Below are 17,032 nucleotides of genomic sequence, written 5' to 3'. Positions count from 1 at the left end.
CAATAAGTGGTTCCTGAGTAGCCTAATCCGGTTTTGAAATTGCAACACATTTCTACATAGCCTCATTGGGACGAAATTATAATGTATTCTAATGTAAACTATTTGTCAGTAGGCCTACATACATTTTTGTAAATTGCTCAGCCATAGATTATCCCACTATCATGGTTCTTATATTGTCAGGTTCCAGCTAATCCCACTTACACAGATAAATTAATATATTTATATTGGCATGCTTCCTAGTGACATTAATGCAATATGAAGAAAATCAAATAACGAGACACAAATATTGATATAAAGCCTGACATAAGCCATATGCAAACATTCACATCATGCAGATATGGGTACATCCTGAAAAAGGAATAGCATGTAGTAGTCTATAGGCTTACAATGACCAATATATCATTCTGAATCTGATTGAATTTAGTATTGACCATCCCCAAAATGCACCAGAATACAGGAAATCACATCAAACAAATTAAAAAAAATGCTGGGGGAAGACCCCCAAACCCCCCTTCCACCTATGCAACAATTAGTGGGGAGCCCTTAGTACATGTGGGCTCAGGGGCCCAAAAGTTCATAATCCGTCCATGCCTGGTCCCTACACCTGAGAATCACTGATGTATGTTTTTTTTACTGTACGGTATAATGCTGAATGAGCCAAACAAAAATTTCTGCAGCAAAATTTTGGTTGGCCCCACCAAATCTCACTCCAAGGTTTTTTGAAAAGTTGGCAGCCCTGATATAACAGTTCTGGTTGCAGTCCATTTCAAGTACAAACTTATTTAGAACAAACAGGCTCAGTGTGCCTTGCTTCTTATCAGCATAGGCCTTATTCAGGGCCAATTCCAGCTACCAAAGCACCACAGGAAAACCTGACGGCCACTAAACACCACTAAACGGAGATTCATTCTTTTCAAAGCACACAGTACAGTTGTACAGTTTTAACAGTTTCACAGATGTTATCACGGTTCGCCAGAAATGTTTCCGCGGGCCGCCATTGGCCCCCAGGCCGCACTTTGAGAACCTATGCTTTAAATGGTAAAATGGTAAATGGACTGCATTTATATAGCGCTTTTTTCGACTCCTGCAAGCACCCTAAGTGCTTTACGTTGTCATGCCTCACATTCACCCATTCACACACCGATGGCGGAGGCTGCCATGCAAGGCACCAACCTGCTCATCGGGAGCACTGGGGTTTAGAGTCTTGCTCAAGGACACTTGGACAGGGTCAGGAGTAGTTGTGCTCGAACTGACAACCTTCCAGTTGCTGGACAACTCCTCTACCTCCTGAGTTGAGCTGGTTCTTATAATTCGTTTTATGTGTAGGCTACATGACAATTTACTTGAACTTACATATGGATACTTTGGGTATCCAACAAGTTCATGGGCTCCTTAGATGTAGATTCCTTAGTATCAGTGACTGAATGACCTGGACGGGAGAGCATTAGGGGCAGCCGAGTTTCACAGGTGGGGTATGGAAGCAGTTTGTCGGGGTCAGCCCTATGTTCCCACAGCCCTATGTTCCTTCATTTCTAGGTTAGGGTTAGGTTAGGGTCTGGAAGATAGGGCTGTGTGAACATAGGCATGCTCCCAGTTTGTCTATGGAGTTTGAATGGGAGTACATGACTGCCTTCTCTTGCACAGTCACTACATACACGCTATGTCCCAACAAAATACTGATGTATGTACAAGTTGCTTCAAAGAAGTACTCGATCATTTTTTTAATGACCAAGGGATTTAGCTCATATTTTTTGCTTAGCTTAGCATACAAAGCTAGTTAGCATGCTAGCGGGATTCCCATTCTCAGCCTTTTACCGTCTGATATTTAGCAGTAGCTACATTAGCTAGCCAAAATGGCAGAAGTGAACACATATTTGTAATACTTGAAAGCTGTTGTTAATGAAACACGACAGACGTATATTCATAAAATTAACAAGTTGACTTATTACAAAAATGTTTAATGAACTTATTTGAATCCTCGGTTGGCCAGCTGAAGCAAATCGCTAGCAGCAAACTTACAATGCAGAAACCACTGATATGCCACAGTGGCTGCTCCTGTTCATATCGGTGTAAATAGCAATGGTAACTTGAGTGATCTTATGTAAATCTCCCATTTCTCCCATACCTGAGGAATTTCAGATAGTTATGTTATGAGTTTTCCAAAGTTGAGTAGACAATATATTGGGTACATTGTATCACTTGTCACTATTTTAACATAAACATCATATCAACCCTATAGTCTTTGTTTTGAATCGTGAAAAAACATTACACAGTAGGTAGGATACACGTAATGTACAGTAGAACACAAAAGCTTTACTTACATGATTTCCCACAAAGGTTAACAATCACCAATAAAGTGATAATCCTCATATGCAGGATGCTCAGCTGAATGTGTATTAAACAAATGAGAGCTACAATCAAAGCACAAAGTATACACAGGAAAAGCTCTTCTAATGATCAGTGGTGTAACTATAGTAGGTGCAGCAAGTGCAGTCGCACCAGGGCCCGTGAACTCCCGGGGCCCGTCGCTACCCCCGCAATGCAATTGCTGGAAAATTCTATACAGGTTCTTTCTGACTACCGGCGTGCCTTTGACCAGGCCAAAGCTACAGCGTAGACGCTCGCAAATAAATGGGGGGGTTAGAGTACATTTGAAAATGTTAGAGCACGGAGAGTGAAGCGTCACTTTGACGAACTATCGGAAGATAAGCGCTTAACTGATGCAGAGAGATACTTCAAAGTGCAGGTATTTAATGCAACTCTGGACATCATAATCAGTCAGCTCTCCCAAAGATTTGCAAGTATGCGGAAAACTTGTCATATGTTTGTCTTTACGTCCTATGACCCTTTAACTCGCAGGTGATGATAAACTGCTTGAAAAGGCAAGACGTTTGTCAGACCATTATAGCAGGGACATTGCACCGACATTCCTAACACAACTCCTCTCATTCAGGTCTTGCTTTAAAGCAGAGATTTCACAGAAGTCATCTATTTTTCAACTTGCCAAAATGCTGGTGGTAGATTATGACAGTGTAACATCCACATTCGAGGAAGTGTGTACTGCTCTCATGTTGTTTCTGACATTGCCTGTGACTGTGGCAGCAGCTGAGTGATCTTTTTCCAAACTCAAACTTATTAAGACCTACCTAAGGAGCAGCATGGGGCAGGTGAGGCTCAGTGGGTTAGCTATCCTGTCCATTGAAAATACGAGAGCCAGAGCATTAAATATTGGGAACATCGTTAACGATTTTGCACAACGAAAGGCTCGTAAGATGGCCTTCTTCTAATGGCCTAATTCACGCATATTGGGGATTGTATGCATATGAATGATTTTATTTGGTTTCTGCACGGTTAAATAAGTTAGGCTACATTAAGTTTTGTTTCTGCGCAGTGCGAGTTTATAAGCAAGCAACGCTTGCAGTTTCAGCAGAGGGTTGAAGAAGCGCATTGAGTGTTCCCATAATTCCATGCGAGTTGATGTTAATGCAGTAATATTAGATTACCATGGCCTGCAGGCTATTTTTAATGTTTTCACATGTAATGCATCCTATGTAGTCGTGTGTTTTTTATTTGAAATTGTAATATGTAACTACTAAACTACTTCGGTGCCTCAGGCCCTTTGTATAAACAATTGAAGTCACCCTTAATGTGTATTGCATGTATCAGAGCTAATTCATTCTGGGCCAAAGTATGTCGGTATGGGCCTGCATAGTGCTCTCGCACCTGGGCCCACCATTGGTTTGTTACGCCACTGGGACTAATGTAGTGCATCAATGAGCATAGAAACCCAACCCTTCTTCTGTGATTTTCCACTCTCTAGCTTACAGTAAACTCTGAAAGCAGCAGAAATATGGGTCAGGAAAGGCCTTACAGCGTGTAGCTGTGGTGGCCAACATGAAACAGCTCGAGTGCATTTTCAATAAAATGCTAAATGAACAGCAAAGGTTGTTGGACATGATGCAAACCAAAGTCACTAAAATCTCAGTTAGTTTTTGTGGATCAATTGCAACCTATGTTGTTGAGGGGCATTTAGCTTTGTAAAAACTGTTACATATATTTTATAATGTTAATAAACTTAGCACAAAAAGTAAGGACATTTGTGTTTGGTACATTACTTCTCTGTGGTAACAATGCCTTTTGGAAAGCATGTTTAGTTCCCTTTCATATGGTGCCCCATTGGTAAGGAACATGCACTTGTGGGATGAGCAGCAGAGCTGAGTATGTGGGTTGCACCCATGAAATTTGCCAAATCTTCTCTGCCAATGCCAAACAGCTTATTTTTCCATGGACTCATTTGGTGTTTGGTGGATTGGATAATTGAAGTTTGAAGAACTGGCAGGCCATTTCATCTCCACTCCCACATTCTGGAGGTAGTCTCTGATAAACCCCGCCCAGTGGGGCTGAGTATTGCCATCTTGGAGGATATAGTTCGGTCCCAGACTGTGGAGATATGGGTTTGCCACTGGTTGCAGAATCTCATCTGTATATCTCTCTGCATTGAGATTGCCTCCAATGATGACAAGTCTCGTTTTTCCAGTGAGGGAGATGCCGCCCCACACCGTCACACTGCCTCCACCAAAAGATGTTACTCTATCGGTGCAGCAATCAGCAAAGAGTTCTCCGCGTCTTCTCAACACTTAGACTCATCACTGAACATAATGTTCCTCCACATGTTCAGATTCCAGTGCATATGTTGCTGACACCAGCGCAAACAGGCCTGACGGTGAAGGCAGTCATGGCAGACACTTACAGACTGTACAGTAGCTGAACTTACAGAAGTAGGGCCCATGCTCACAGGTACTGCCAATTGGCAGCACTTGGTGGTACCAGAAGCTCAAAACAAGTGTCAATAGCAACAGCAAAATAACCTGTTTGGCAATGGCAGAGAAAATTTGCCAATTTTTGTATGTGTGCAACCCACATACTCAGCGCTGCTGCTCATCCCACAAATGCATGTTCCTTACAAATGGGGCACCATTTGAAAGGGGACTAAACAGGCTTTCCAACTTTCCGAGATTTATTGCCAGCATTGTTACCACAGAGGAATAATCATAACACAAATGTCCTTACTTTTTGTGCTAAGTTTAGTTAGAAATATAAGTGCATTGTTTTTTGGCTCTTTCTGTCAAGATGTATTTCAGTGTATACTAATATATAAAAAATATACTGAAGGAGAGTAGAGGCATGTTAATTTGTAGCCTACATGACATTTGCTCATTTGATGATGAACTGTTCATCTTCTGTACATGACGGTACTGCCTTTCAACTCCAACTAATCTTTAACTTACATATGGCACCTTTGGAATGTGTCTGCTATAGACTTCACTTATACTTATTAATGTGGTTGTTGTGTGTTCATATATATTAGCCTTTTTCCCATTATGTTTGCAGTAGGCCTATCACCTAAACCACACTCACTCACCTGTTGATTATCCCAACTGTTTCTCCCCATGGTGAATGTAGCTTGGAGGGAGACTCCTATCTTCTTCACTCTGCTCATATGGAGCAGCAATAACAATGTTTGCCTTGTTAGTCTACTGACTGACATATAGACAATGTAATGAGATAGTTCTGGGCAATTTGCTTACAATACATCACGCAGCATTTTAATCCACTTCAAAACACAATTCTTTCGACCTGTCAAACGCACCAAATGGATATAAAGCACTGAAGACTTGAGAACAATGAATGTGCCGCTTCCGCCACATTAGAGAACACACGGAAAATTACTCTTCCACCACATTAGAGAACACACAGAACATGACACTTCCGTCACGTTAGAGAACACAAAGAACATGACGCTTCTGCCACATAAGAGAACACACAGAACATGATGCTTCTGCCACATAAGAGAACACACAGAACATGATGCTTCTGCCACATAAGAGAACACACAGAACATGATGCTTCCGCCACATTAGAGAAAACACAGAATATGACGCTTCTACCACATTAACAAGGGCATTATCTGATTTCAAAGACTCCTGGAGGTTTTATTTATTTTTTTTATGTCATGTTCACAGTAATGACTTGCATAGTAAATTACAAAATTCAAAAACCCACACACAGAGTAGCAGCACCGTACCACATTTGGGTCTCAGTGCTCATGGGGACCCAATTTCGATTTTGGCCTGCGGTTGCGTCCTGCCCAATATCTCTCTCCCATTCGCTTCCTGTCTCTCTCCACTGTCTTTGTCCCTGTCTTTCCTATGGAAATAAGGGCAAAATGCCCAAAAAATATACTTTAAAATAAATAATAATAAAAAAACATCTATGTCCTATGAGAAGTATTAGGAATGATGTAGATCATTAACAAATATGGATAAAGTCTAGACTAATCTTGTCAGACAATGAGAAGCAGGGATCTTAGAGACAGCACTTGATGGTGTGATTTGGTATATTTGAATCTGTTAGCACCCTAGATAGTTCAACACTCTGGAGTTACACTGGCTCCTCCCTCCTTGCAATCAACAGGCTAATGTTTCCTACACAACCTCATGGTACGATTATAGGCTCATGTTTGGGGTTGGGTGTGTTGCTGTTCTACTCATGTGCTTTATGGAGGAGACATATATATATACATATTTTTTCTTCATGTGTCATGTATTGGGTATAGTTGGATTTACAAGACCATTTATAGGGGTTTGTTATAGATGCTTTACATACTACCATTTTGAATAAGGTGACAATAAATATGACCTTTACATACAAATACAAGATGACCTCGGAAAAATGCAGAAGTTTAAGTAAAAACCAGAGGATGTATTTGGGTGATAATAGCAGTTATAGCAGATAGAAAAATATGTGCATGATAAGTGTGAGGTGGGTATGTTAGGGTTGTGAAATAAGTGCATGGTAAGTGTGGGTTGGGTATGTTAGGGTTGTGAAATAAGTGCATGGTAAGTGTGGGTTGGGTTAGAGGTGTTAGAAGAGGAGGTACCCTAATGTTTCAGTGGTATATGGCTGACCTATCCTGGAAAATCCAGACCCTGATAATCTAGAAAGATTAAGGGTCTGGCAAAGAGCAATGTAATGGCCCAACTCGAGGAGCAGTGTCACGGACTGTTACTTGAATTGACCCAAAAGCAGGACAACACACCAAGAGTAGATTTACTGATTTTAGTTACAGAGTGCAGCGCAGGAATATTACAACAATGACACAGAAGGAACATAACGAAACTAGGGGTTTATATACACAGGGATTTAACAAGGCTCAGGTGGACAAGGAACAAGGTAAAACAAGACAGGTGGAAACCATAATTAACAGACTAATGCGGATCAGGTGAGGGGCGGAGACACGGGCACAGGGAACAGAAACACATGGCAAAACAAACAAAGAAACACATGGAACAGGACACAGGAAGTAAACAAGAGATGAAGACATGAAGGAAAACACTAAACGGGGAAAACAAAACACGACAGGACCCTTACAGGCAGCAACAAGCATGCATTTAAAAATCTCACTGCACGCAATTGGATAACACTAGACCATGTTTACTCTGAATGATTTCGGACTTTGACGCAATCGGATAACACTACGACCAATGTGTACTGTCCTCCAACGTTGCAGCGCTGTCTTCATCAGTTTAGCTGGTTCCCCGGAATGCAAGGGGAAAAAGTAACGTACATCATTGCTGTGAATTCCATTGTGCTCTCACGAGAACTCCAGGGTATGGCTGACCATAATCATCTTCAAATTTGAAGTGTCATAGCAATTGGTCTCAATCCTTAAATCAATGTGATATTTCAGTTTTTTCCTTTTTAATACATTTGCAAACATTTATTAAGTCCTGTTTTTACTTTGTCATTAAGGTGTATTGAGTGTAGATTGATTAGGGAAATATATTGTAAATTATTTTACTCCAGGAAAAAATCTAAAATTGCTACATCTGAATGCACTACTCTCAGACAGCAAAGCAAGAAAACACAAAATACATGACCCAGTTAAAAGTCAGAAACAAGATACAAACCCAAGTGCATCCAGTCTACAAAAAAGTGACACTTGGTGCCACATATGGCAGAAGGCATACAAACCCAAGTGAACACCTTTGACTATCAGAGGCCACATAGAGACAGGAAGGGGAAGTGGTCAGGCTAGTCTCAGAATTAAGACACTTTGTCCCTGAAAGAGCTCTGCTCAAAACGACAACTAAATAAAAGAGACCTAGAAATCCAATTTCATTTATTTGACTGCTTGTTTTGCCCCTGACATGCTGTGCACCATATGAAACAAATAAAGGAAAACATTTTTGAAAGTAAGTGGTTAAGCCGTGGGCTTTTTCTTTATAACTAACCAGTGAACGGCCTGAAAACTGATGAGCAAGAGACCAGCAGAAAGCCCAATGGAGTCAGATAGCTGCCTTTATTATGCGAGCGTATAAAGAATGAAAACGAGCGCAGGAATCGAGAGAGTTAATGCAGAAATTGAGGGGTGAAACAATCTTGTGGTGAATAAAAGTTTTATCACAACTGTAACAATTATGATTGAGAGCACAGAAATGACGTTTGCATCAGGCTGCTAAATGGCTGTCTTATGCTCGCGCTCGTTTTCAAAACTTTTTTCTAAACGTAGAGCGTAGAAGTTTTGAAAGTGAGAGCGAGCAGAAGACAGAGCCGGTGAGTGGCCCAATGCGAAAGTCATTTTTGTGCTCTCAATCATAATTGTTACAGTTGTGTTTTATTAAGAGTTTTATTCACCACAAGATCATGTTTCACCCCTTTAGTTTCTATATTTACGCTCTCGATTTCTGAATCTGTGCTCATTTTCATCCTTTATGCACACGCATAATAAAGGCAGCTATCTGACTCCATATTATAATGGAAGCTAATTGTTGCAGCAGACGCTACACGAATGGAATGCTTACGTGCCCAGTGTAGCCTCCCTGTTAGAGGTTGTCATCTTCAGCTTAGGCAGAAAATTTGACTTGGTTGGTTGTAAATGATGAGCCAGATAAAACAGAAATGTCAAAGTGTAAAATAATTTAATAAAAGCTCGGATCCTGTGATATGGATATTTCCTAAAGTTTTCTTTCTAGATAAGCTACAGCAGGCACAACAGCAAACATACAGTGAAACTGAAGATAATCTTATTCAGTAATACAATACTGTATGCTATTATGACAACATGCACGCCCTTAGAGATATCGGTTACACTTTACTTGACAGTATCAACATAACAGTGACATGACACTGTCATGAATGTGTCATAAACAAGTCATAAATGTTTATGACATAACGTTTCTGTTATTAAGTGACATTCGGTTTTTGTCATAACAAGTTAGGGTTAGGATTAGGGTTTATGTGTCATGACAGTGTCATATTTTCCTGACAGTGTCATGTCGATACTGTCAAGTAAAGTGTTACCGAGATATCTACAGTGAAATCTGACCCAGAGCTTATTCTGCATTTCTTAATGTCTGACATCAGAGTACACTTTCCCGTGGCAGATCCCTCTTCTTCTTTCCTCTTTTCATCTTGTTATCAGAGAAGTGCAGGGCAGCATAATTAAACTGGTTTCAAACCTACATTACTGGCAGAGATTTTTATATCAGTCTAGGAGATCATGTATCTGAAAAACATGACTTGCCTTTTGGTGTGGCCCAGGGGAGCTGCCTTGGTCCCCTGCTATTTTCTCTATATATGCTTCCATTGGGAAACGTCATAAGTCAGCATAATGTAAACTTCCACAGCTACGCAGATGATACCCAATTGTATATTTCTGTGGAGCCAACTAACCCAGATGGCCTTTGCTCCCTCACTGCATGCCTAACCTCCATTAATCAGTGGATAAGCAAAAACGTTTTGAAACTAAATGATGACAAAACTACGACGGAGTATTAGGGCCACACATGAAGAGGAAAAAATATTTTTGCCATGGCGAGATTAAACTCGACATGTTGACTTTAAAATCGACATGTCGACATTAAACTCGACATTTCGAGAATAAAGTTGAAATTTAATGTCGACTTTAATCTTGACGTGTCGACTTTAAAGTCGACATGCTGACATTAAACTCGCAATAGGCCCTACTGCCTACACAGTTTAAGCTATGTAGCCTACACTAATACACAATATGTTACATGAAAAATGGGCTTCAAATAGGTGTTATTTCAGATAGATTGCAGATATTCAGATAGATTGCGTCTTGTCTGTTAACTATCATTGCCGTCATCGTGAAGTGCTGTCTCGCGATTATGGAAACTATGCCGTTTAGGCTAAATAGCTAGAAAAATATATGTATCCAATGATGTTTCTATACAAAATGTTATTTCACTCTGTTTTACGTGGTTAAGGCCACTGCACATCCAAATAACTGCCCTTCATGACCCACGGGCGTCACTCTCCATAGGATAACATGGCAAAACTAATTTTTCTAAAACTGCTTTTCCATGTCTCACCTGCAATACGTAGCCTATAGGAGGCTAGAAACACAGGTAGAGCCTAAGCATATATACTATTTTGATCTCGTGAGAGAATATGTGTGCATGCACTTTATTTATACACTTTGTGTGCATATGTGTGCAAGTAGGCTACTAGCCTACATGGGGTGGTCGGGAGGACAGCTTCATTCGTCCCTCCATAGACATTCAGCAATGGGCTGTTTTGCATCCATTACAAACAAGCAACGTGAAAGTCTAGGATTGGAGAGCGCCTAGTATGCCTCTAGTGCATAGCATGAAGTTGAACATTTAGATGCAACAACTAAATGTTTAGAACAACACTTTAATAATAGGCCTACAATAAATAAATAAACCGCTATGACGTTTAGGCTACTTTTGACCATCGCATTTATCGCCTGTAACTCCGTGATAAGGACCTAACAGCAAAGTATTTGGCTGAGCAACGTAGGTTAATATGTGCTATGTTTTGTCCACATGATATAGGCCTAGGCCTATGTCTAATCATTGTTGCACTCGAACACTCTGAATCATTGTTGCACTTGTTGCATTGTTTCATTCGTCCTCCCTTTCAATCGTCCCGAGCGGTCGTTCTCTCTCCAAACTAACTTTATTCTCAAAATGTTGAGTTTAATGTCGACACGTCGAGATTAAAGTCGACATGATAATTCAACTTTATTCTCGAAATGTTGAGTTTAATGTCGACATGGCGACATTAAAGTCGATACGTCAAGATTAAAGTCGATATTACATTTCAACTTTATTCTCGAAATGTCGAGTTTAATGTGGACATGGCGACTTTAAAGTCGACATGTCGAGTTTAATCTCGTCATGGCAAAAATATTTTTTTCCTTCATGTGTGGCCCTAATACTCCGTCGTACAAAACAGAGGTACTTCTGGTTGGACCAAAACTTAAGCGAGATATTATTCTTAGTAATCTGGGGAACTTGGCACACCAGGTCAAACCAAAAATAACAAGCCTCGGTGTCATCTTAGATGCAGAGTTAAGTTTTAAGCACCATATCAGTAAAGTTACTCAGACAGCCTATTTCCACTTGAGAAACATTGCCAAAGTGCGGCCCTTTTTAACTCAACAAGATGCAGAAAAACGAATTCACGCCTTTATCACTAGCAGGTTAGACTACTGTAATGCACTTTTCACTGGTCTTCCCAAAAAACATCTAAAGAAATTGGCACTCATACAGAACTCTGCGGCTAGACTTTTAACTAAGACTAAGAAGAGAGAACACATCACCCCTGTGTTGGCTGAACTGCACTGGCTCCCTATTTCCTATAGAATTGATTTTAAGGTTATGTTAATTACTTACAAAGCTCTGAATGGCATAGCACCTTCATATATCTCTGAGCTTTTAATATCTTATCAACCACAAAGGAAACTTAGATCATCCAATTCTAATCTTTTAATCATTACTCCAAAGTACTCCACAAACAAAGTGGAGAAGCTGCGTTTATCCATTATGCCCCCAAACTATGGAACACCCTGCCTCTGTACATCAAGCAGGCGAAGTTCAGTAAATATTTTAAAAAAGATCTGAAAACATACCTGTACAGGAAAGCTTTTAGTTAACTCATCTTATCCTGTAGACTACATTTTCAGATTATTCTACATCTGCTACTATTGAGGGCTTAGCCAGCCAGAAGCAGATGGGCTCCCCTATTAAGTCAGGTTCTGCTCAAGGTTTCTTCCTGGAATATGGGAGTTTTTCCTTGCCACAGTTGCCATATGGCGTGCTTGTGGGGGGTAAGAGGGTTAAGGCTGCCAGTCTTATGACATGTCATTTTCTATATTTTTGATATGTTGCTGAGTAGATCATAAACAGCAAAGAAAAGTGATTGATAATGACTGACTGACTATTATTGTGTTACATGCTTCAAATGTAAAGCACTTTTAGCTGCATTCTGTGTATGAAAGGTGCTATACAAATAAAGCTTATTATTATTATATTATTATTATTATCATAATTAAGCAGTTTGTCAGCATCCTGTGGAAACAGCTGCTAATTGTTAGCCCTTTATGCGCATGTACTGTACAAGGTTTTCATTTTGACTTGAAAATAAAACAAAATGAACATACTCATAACATATAATGTACATGAGTTTTGTATAGATTTGGTTTTGTACCTGGCCACATGATGGGTCTCTGGAGGACCTGGCTGTGTGTCCCTGCTGAAATTCCACTAGATAGACAATAAACAAACAGGTACACAGGAGTTATTGGATCCTTTCAATATAAACAATAAAATTAAAATATGATACAAAATAGTTCATAGGTCAATTAGATTTTTCAGATCACATACCGTTGCCATGTTTGTGTTTCCTGTACTGGTAAATTAAATAGACCAAATAAGATATGAGCACAAAACAAAGCCCCAAGACAACAACCAGACCAAAAACAACAGTCCATAAAAAATCCATAGATTTCTCTGAAAAGAAAAACACACACCGTGAGCTAAATCTGCATTTCTTTGACATATCCCAAAACAACATTTATTTGTTAGTAGGTTAGTCAACTGTTACAGGGAGGCTACACCGGCCACGCAACTGAAGCACTCTGTTTGCATAGCGTAAAAATAGTTTTAGAAGATTGGTCTGTTTTCGAACGTACCTGTCACTATCACAGTTCCATTGATTATAGTGAAAGCTAATGGACCTTATGCACGAAAGGCTTTTTAAGTAGCTCATTTGTTATCAGTGGAGCCAGGTGTGTTTGAACCTGCGGCTATTGTTAATGTAATTTGTGTCTACATGGACCCGGTTGGTTGTCGCGCCTAGTAAATCATCACGTTACGATGTAAAAGAATTTATGCGAGTGTTAAAATTATTATTATAATATTTTCATTGAACCTGTAAAGAGCATAATAGCAGCCGTTATAACAGCCGTTATAACACAGCTAACGCTCCACTGGAATCAAATGAGCTACCTGAAGAGCCTTTCGTGCATAAGGTCCATTGTTGCAGCAGACGGTAGGCAAACAAAACACTTCAATTACGTGCCCGGTGTAGCCTCCCTGTTAGTGTGTGTTCCGATATTGTTCCAATTGTTACTCATCTGTAATAATCATGTTTTGGAGAAAAAAGAACAGAAAGACCTGTGTTCGAATCAGTCTGATTTCAGCTGTTTATTTGTCCACAGTTAGCCACTGCATGAAAGAATGCTGTATCATCATTAAAACTGCAGTTATTCTGTCCTGTAAAGTAGAGTTCATAAAATTAAAGTGAGTGAAATGTCTCATATATTCTGAATACTAAATTGTTGGAGTGTATAGTCATAACATGTCTTACCTGTGAGTGCCAAGAATGTTCCATTTCCAAATTTAATGTCACCATACATTAACGCACTGCAGTAATATGTTGCTACATCAGATGATGTAATGTTTCTGATGGTCAGAATAAATGTCCCTTTAGAACTCTCTATTGTAATACGTCCACTTTGAGAATCATTTAGAAATGGAGTGTTCCATGCCATGGTGTCCCTCAACACTTTAACCATTAGATGAGGCTTTTGTCCCAGTTCTTGCCTGTACCAGTTCAGTGGTTCATGTTCGAAGGCCACAGGGAAAAAGCAATCTAAAGTCACTGTGACTCCAGCAGAAGCGTTTGTTACTCCATTTAATTGAATGCCTCCTTGAGATTCATCTAGAAAAATATGATGGTAAAGCATACATGTACATGTTATAGTGAAATACAACCTTATAAGATATCACATCATCAAAATAGCAATGTATTAATAAAAACAAAACAAGCAACCGCAAAAAAATATATAAAGAAATATATAAATTATATATAATATATATAACCACAGAAAATTATATATATATATATATATTGTTATTTCACTTACACATGTTCAGAAGAAGGACTGCAAATATGCAAAGCATTATTCCCATGGTGTACATTTCTTGCAGTGAATATTATGTCAAGTCCAAATATGCAGCTAAAGACTTGAAATGTTGGGCTACAAACAAATATGACTTCCTGTTGAATTTTCCATCCAATGACTTGAGGAACAGACACATGATGTCATTGGGGCCTAGGTTCAACCTCCAACTCGTAGCCAGCTCAACTCAATGTCAATCAGATGAGCAATCCTGATTTGAAGTGATTTCATGACAGCTGTGATCACAAAATTCCTGATTCTGTGTGTTGCTGTCACTCTATTTACAAGCAATGTGATGGAAGGTGCAACATCACAGTAATGGAGGTAGCTTTGGACACCTTGTTAGGCGTCGGAAAAAACAGTAGGAGATATTGTTTAAGGCAATTTTGTTCGTATACTGTATACTGTTATTTTTATTTTCTTGCAGTGAATATTATGCCAAATCCTCAAAGACAACATACACACACACAGAGACACACATGAATGGCTTTGTTTCAAGTGGAGTCAAAGTGAAATGAAAGACTTGAAATGTTGGGCTACAAACAAATATGACTTCCAGCTGAATTTTCCATCCAATGACTTGAAGAACAGACACATGATGTCATTGTGGCCTAGGTTCAACCTCCAACACATAGCCATGTGAGTAGGCATCTAGTTTCTGGTGAAGAATGTTGTTCATTCAATTAGATGAGCAATCCCGATTTGGAGTGATTTGATGACAGCTGTCATCACAGAATTCCTGATTCTGTGTGCTGCTGCTGTCACTCTATGCACAAGCAATGTGATGGAAGGTGCAACACCACAGTAATGGAGGTAGCTTTGGACACCTTGTTAGGCATCGGAAAAAAACAGTAGGAGAGGAGAGACTGTCTAAGGCAATTTTGTTCCTATACTTTACTTGGGAACATTTCCAGGACCTTTCACTTTCACTTTACTGCTTTTAGATACAGTTCTAAAAAATAATCTTGTCAATGAGACCTATTGAACCAACAGCTGACCTAACATGTGAAATTCAATTTGTAAAAACACAGTTCCACAGATCTTGACAAAGCCATATTCTGTGTCGGTACACTGATTTGGTATGAAACACAAATTGTTGTCCACATTGTGAGGACCCCAATCCAGGGAAAGGGTTAAAAGAAATGGGTGTTAGATAACGTTAGAAGGACAGTTCATCTGTCCAAACTCAGAGAATGTAAAAGTCTTTGTTCAGATTCAGATTGCTTTCAGCTTTACAAATTTGACTGTAATGTGAGCCTTTCCGAAATCCTGGAGGAGGTCTTCTGGCATTCTTTCATGATATGAATTTAACGGATTATTAATGATCAAGTTTCCCTTTGACACAGTTAGGGGTCATCATTCATCATTATTCATCAGTGGCAGGCTCAGACTTCTTGAAGGGGAGGGGTGAAAAAACAAAAATGGCTACTATGTATCAAGCATGGACAGATTATGAGCCACTGGGCCCCTGGGCACAGATATGAATAGGGTTCACCTCATAAAGTTTGAAAAATAACCCCTTAAATTATGACTTCTGGCGAATTTTGTGGAAAGAAATGGACAGATTGAGATACACAATATGACACAACCATCAACAGATTTAAGGCATCTTGGCGTAATGATACCAATTATAAAGCGTGATTATCACACACAGTATGACCTGTGTTATTTCACTGAGGGACCCCATTGAGATATCAGGGGTGAATAACATAACCCATGGTATATGATTGAGGGGCCCAATTATCACACCCATGTTATTTGATTTAGAGATTCTATTCAGATATGAGGGGTGGAGAACAAGGTAGTGACTTCACACCAAGACTTGGGTTTCAGTGCACTCTGAGCACTTGTGCCCCTGGGCCTGGGCCTGGTAAGCCCATTCAGTAATCCATCCCTGACGGTAAGGTACTACAGCTCCTTTTACTGGGATTTGTTCCTAGCACTTCATATTGACGCTGTGCCATCTGAGAAGGCACTTCATGATTATGTTTTCTTAAATCAGAAAGGCACCTGTAGGAAACATCAGGTTTATCCCATTGTAAAGGTACCTACAGTATTTATCACGTTTTCCACTGCACTGGCATCCATTAGGAAACTTTCCTAAACTAATGCAAATGTGTGTGTGTGTGTGTATGTGGGGCATTGGGACATTGAGAGCCACGAGGCCATGTAGCAGAGAAAGTGTAGTAGGAAATAGAGTTTGTTTCGCCCAATGGACTCACTCACAGATAAAAAACAAAACAAAAAAAAACAAAACAATGATACTTCTAAAGTAACCCAGTTGGCTGAGAACACCACAACCCTAATAACATCTCTAGCAGTGATGTAGCTACTCTAAAAACACCAACCACTAAAACAAAGGTCACATTTGGTAAGTATACCACAATACCACAACCTTAATATAGGCTAGCATGGCTGACACCAGCTTCTAAAGTGTAAATTGAGATTGAATGGGTCTGGGGACCTCACATTCACTACTGTTATCCAAGAGGGAATAACTAGCAGTAAAATTAAACTATTGGTACATTAAACTCTCACCAACTATTTTTAAAAAAATACAGCAAACACAACTTTCTTACAGCTCTGCACTTCTCTGTCTGTCATCTGTCTGTCACCATATAAAGCCTATCCCGTGCCAGAAAAGTGGTTGTGATTGATTTCCGATTTCCGATTATGATTTCTGGTGATTCTGAAATCAAATTCAGTGGGAGGGTCTCCAGATAGCGATTATTAAAT

The sequence above is a fragment of the Alosa alosa genome, chromosome 14, assembly GCF_017589495.1.
Source record: "Alosa alosa isolate M-15738 ecotype Scorff River chromosome 14, AALO_Geno_1.1, whole genome shotgun sequence".
NCBI lineage: Eukaryota > Metazoa > Chordata > Actinopteri > Clupeiformes > Clupeidae > Alosa > Alosa alosa.
This window is presented reverse-complemented; position numbering follows the sequence as displayed.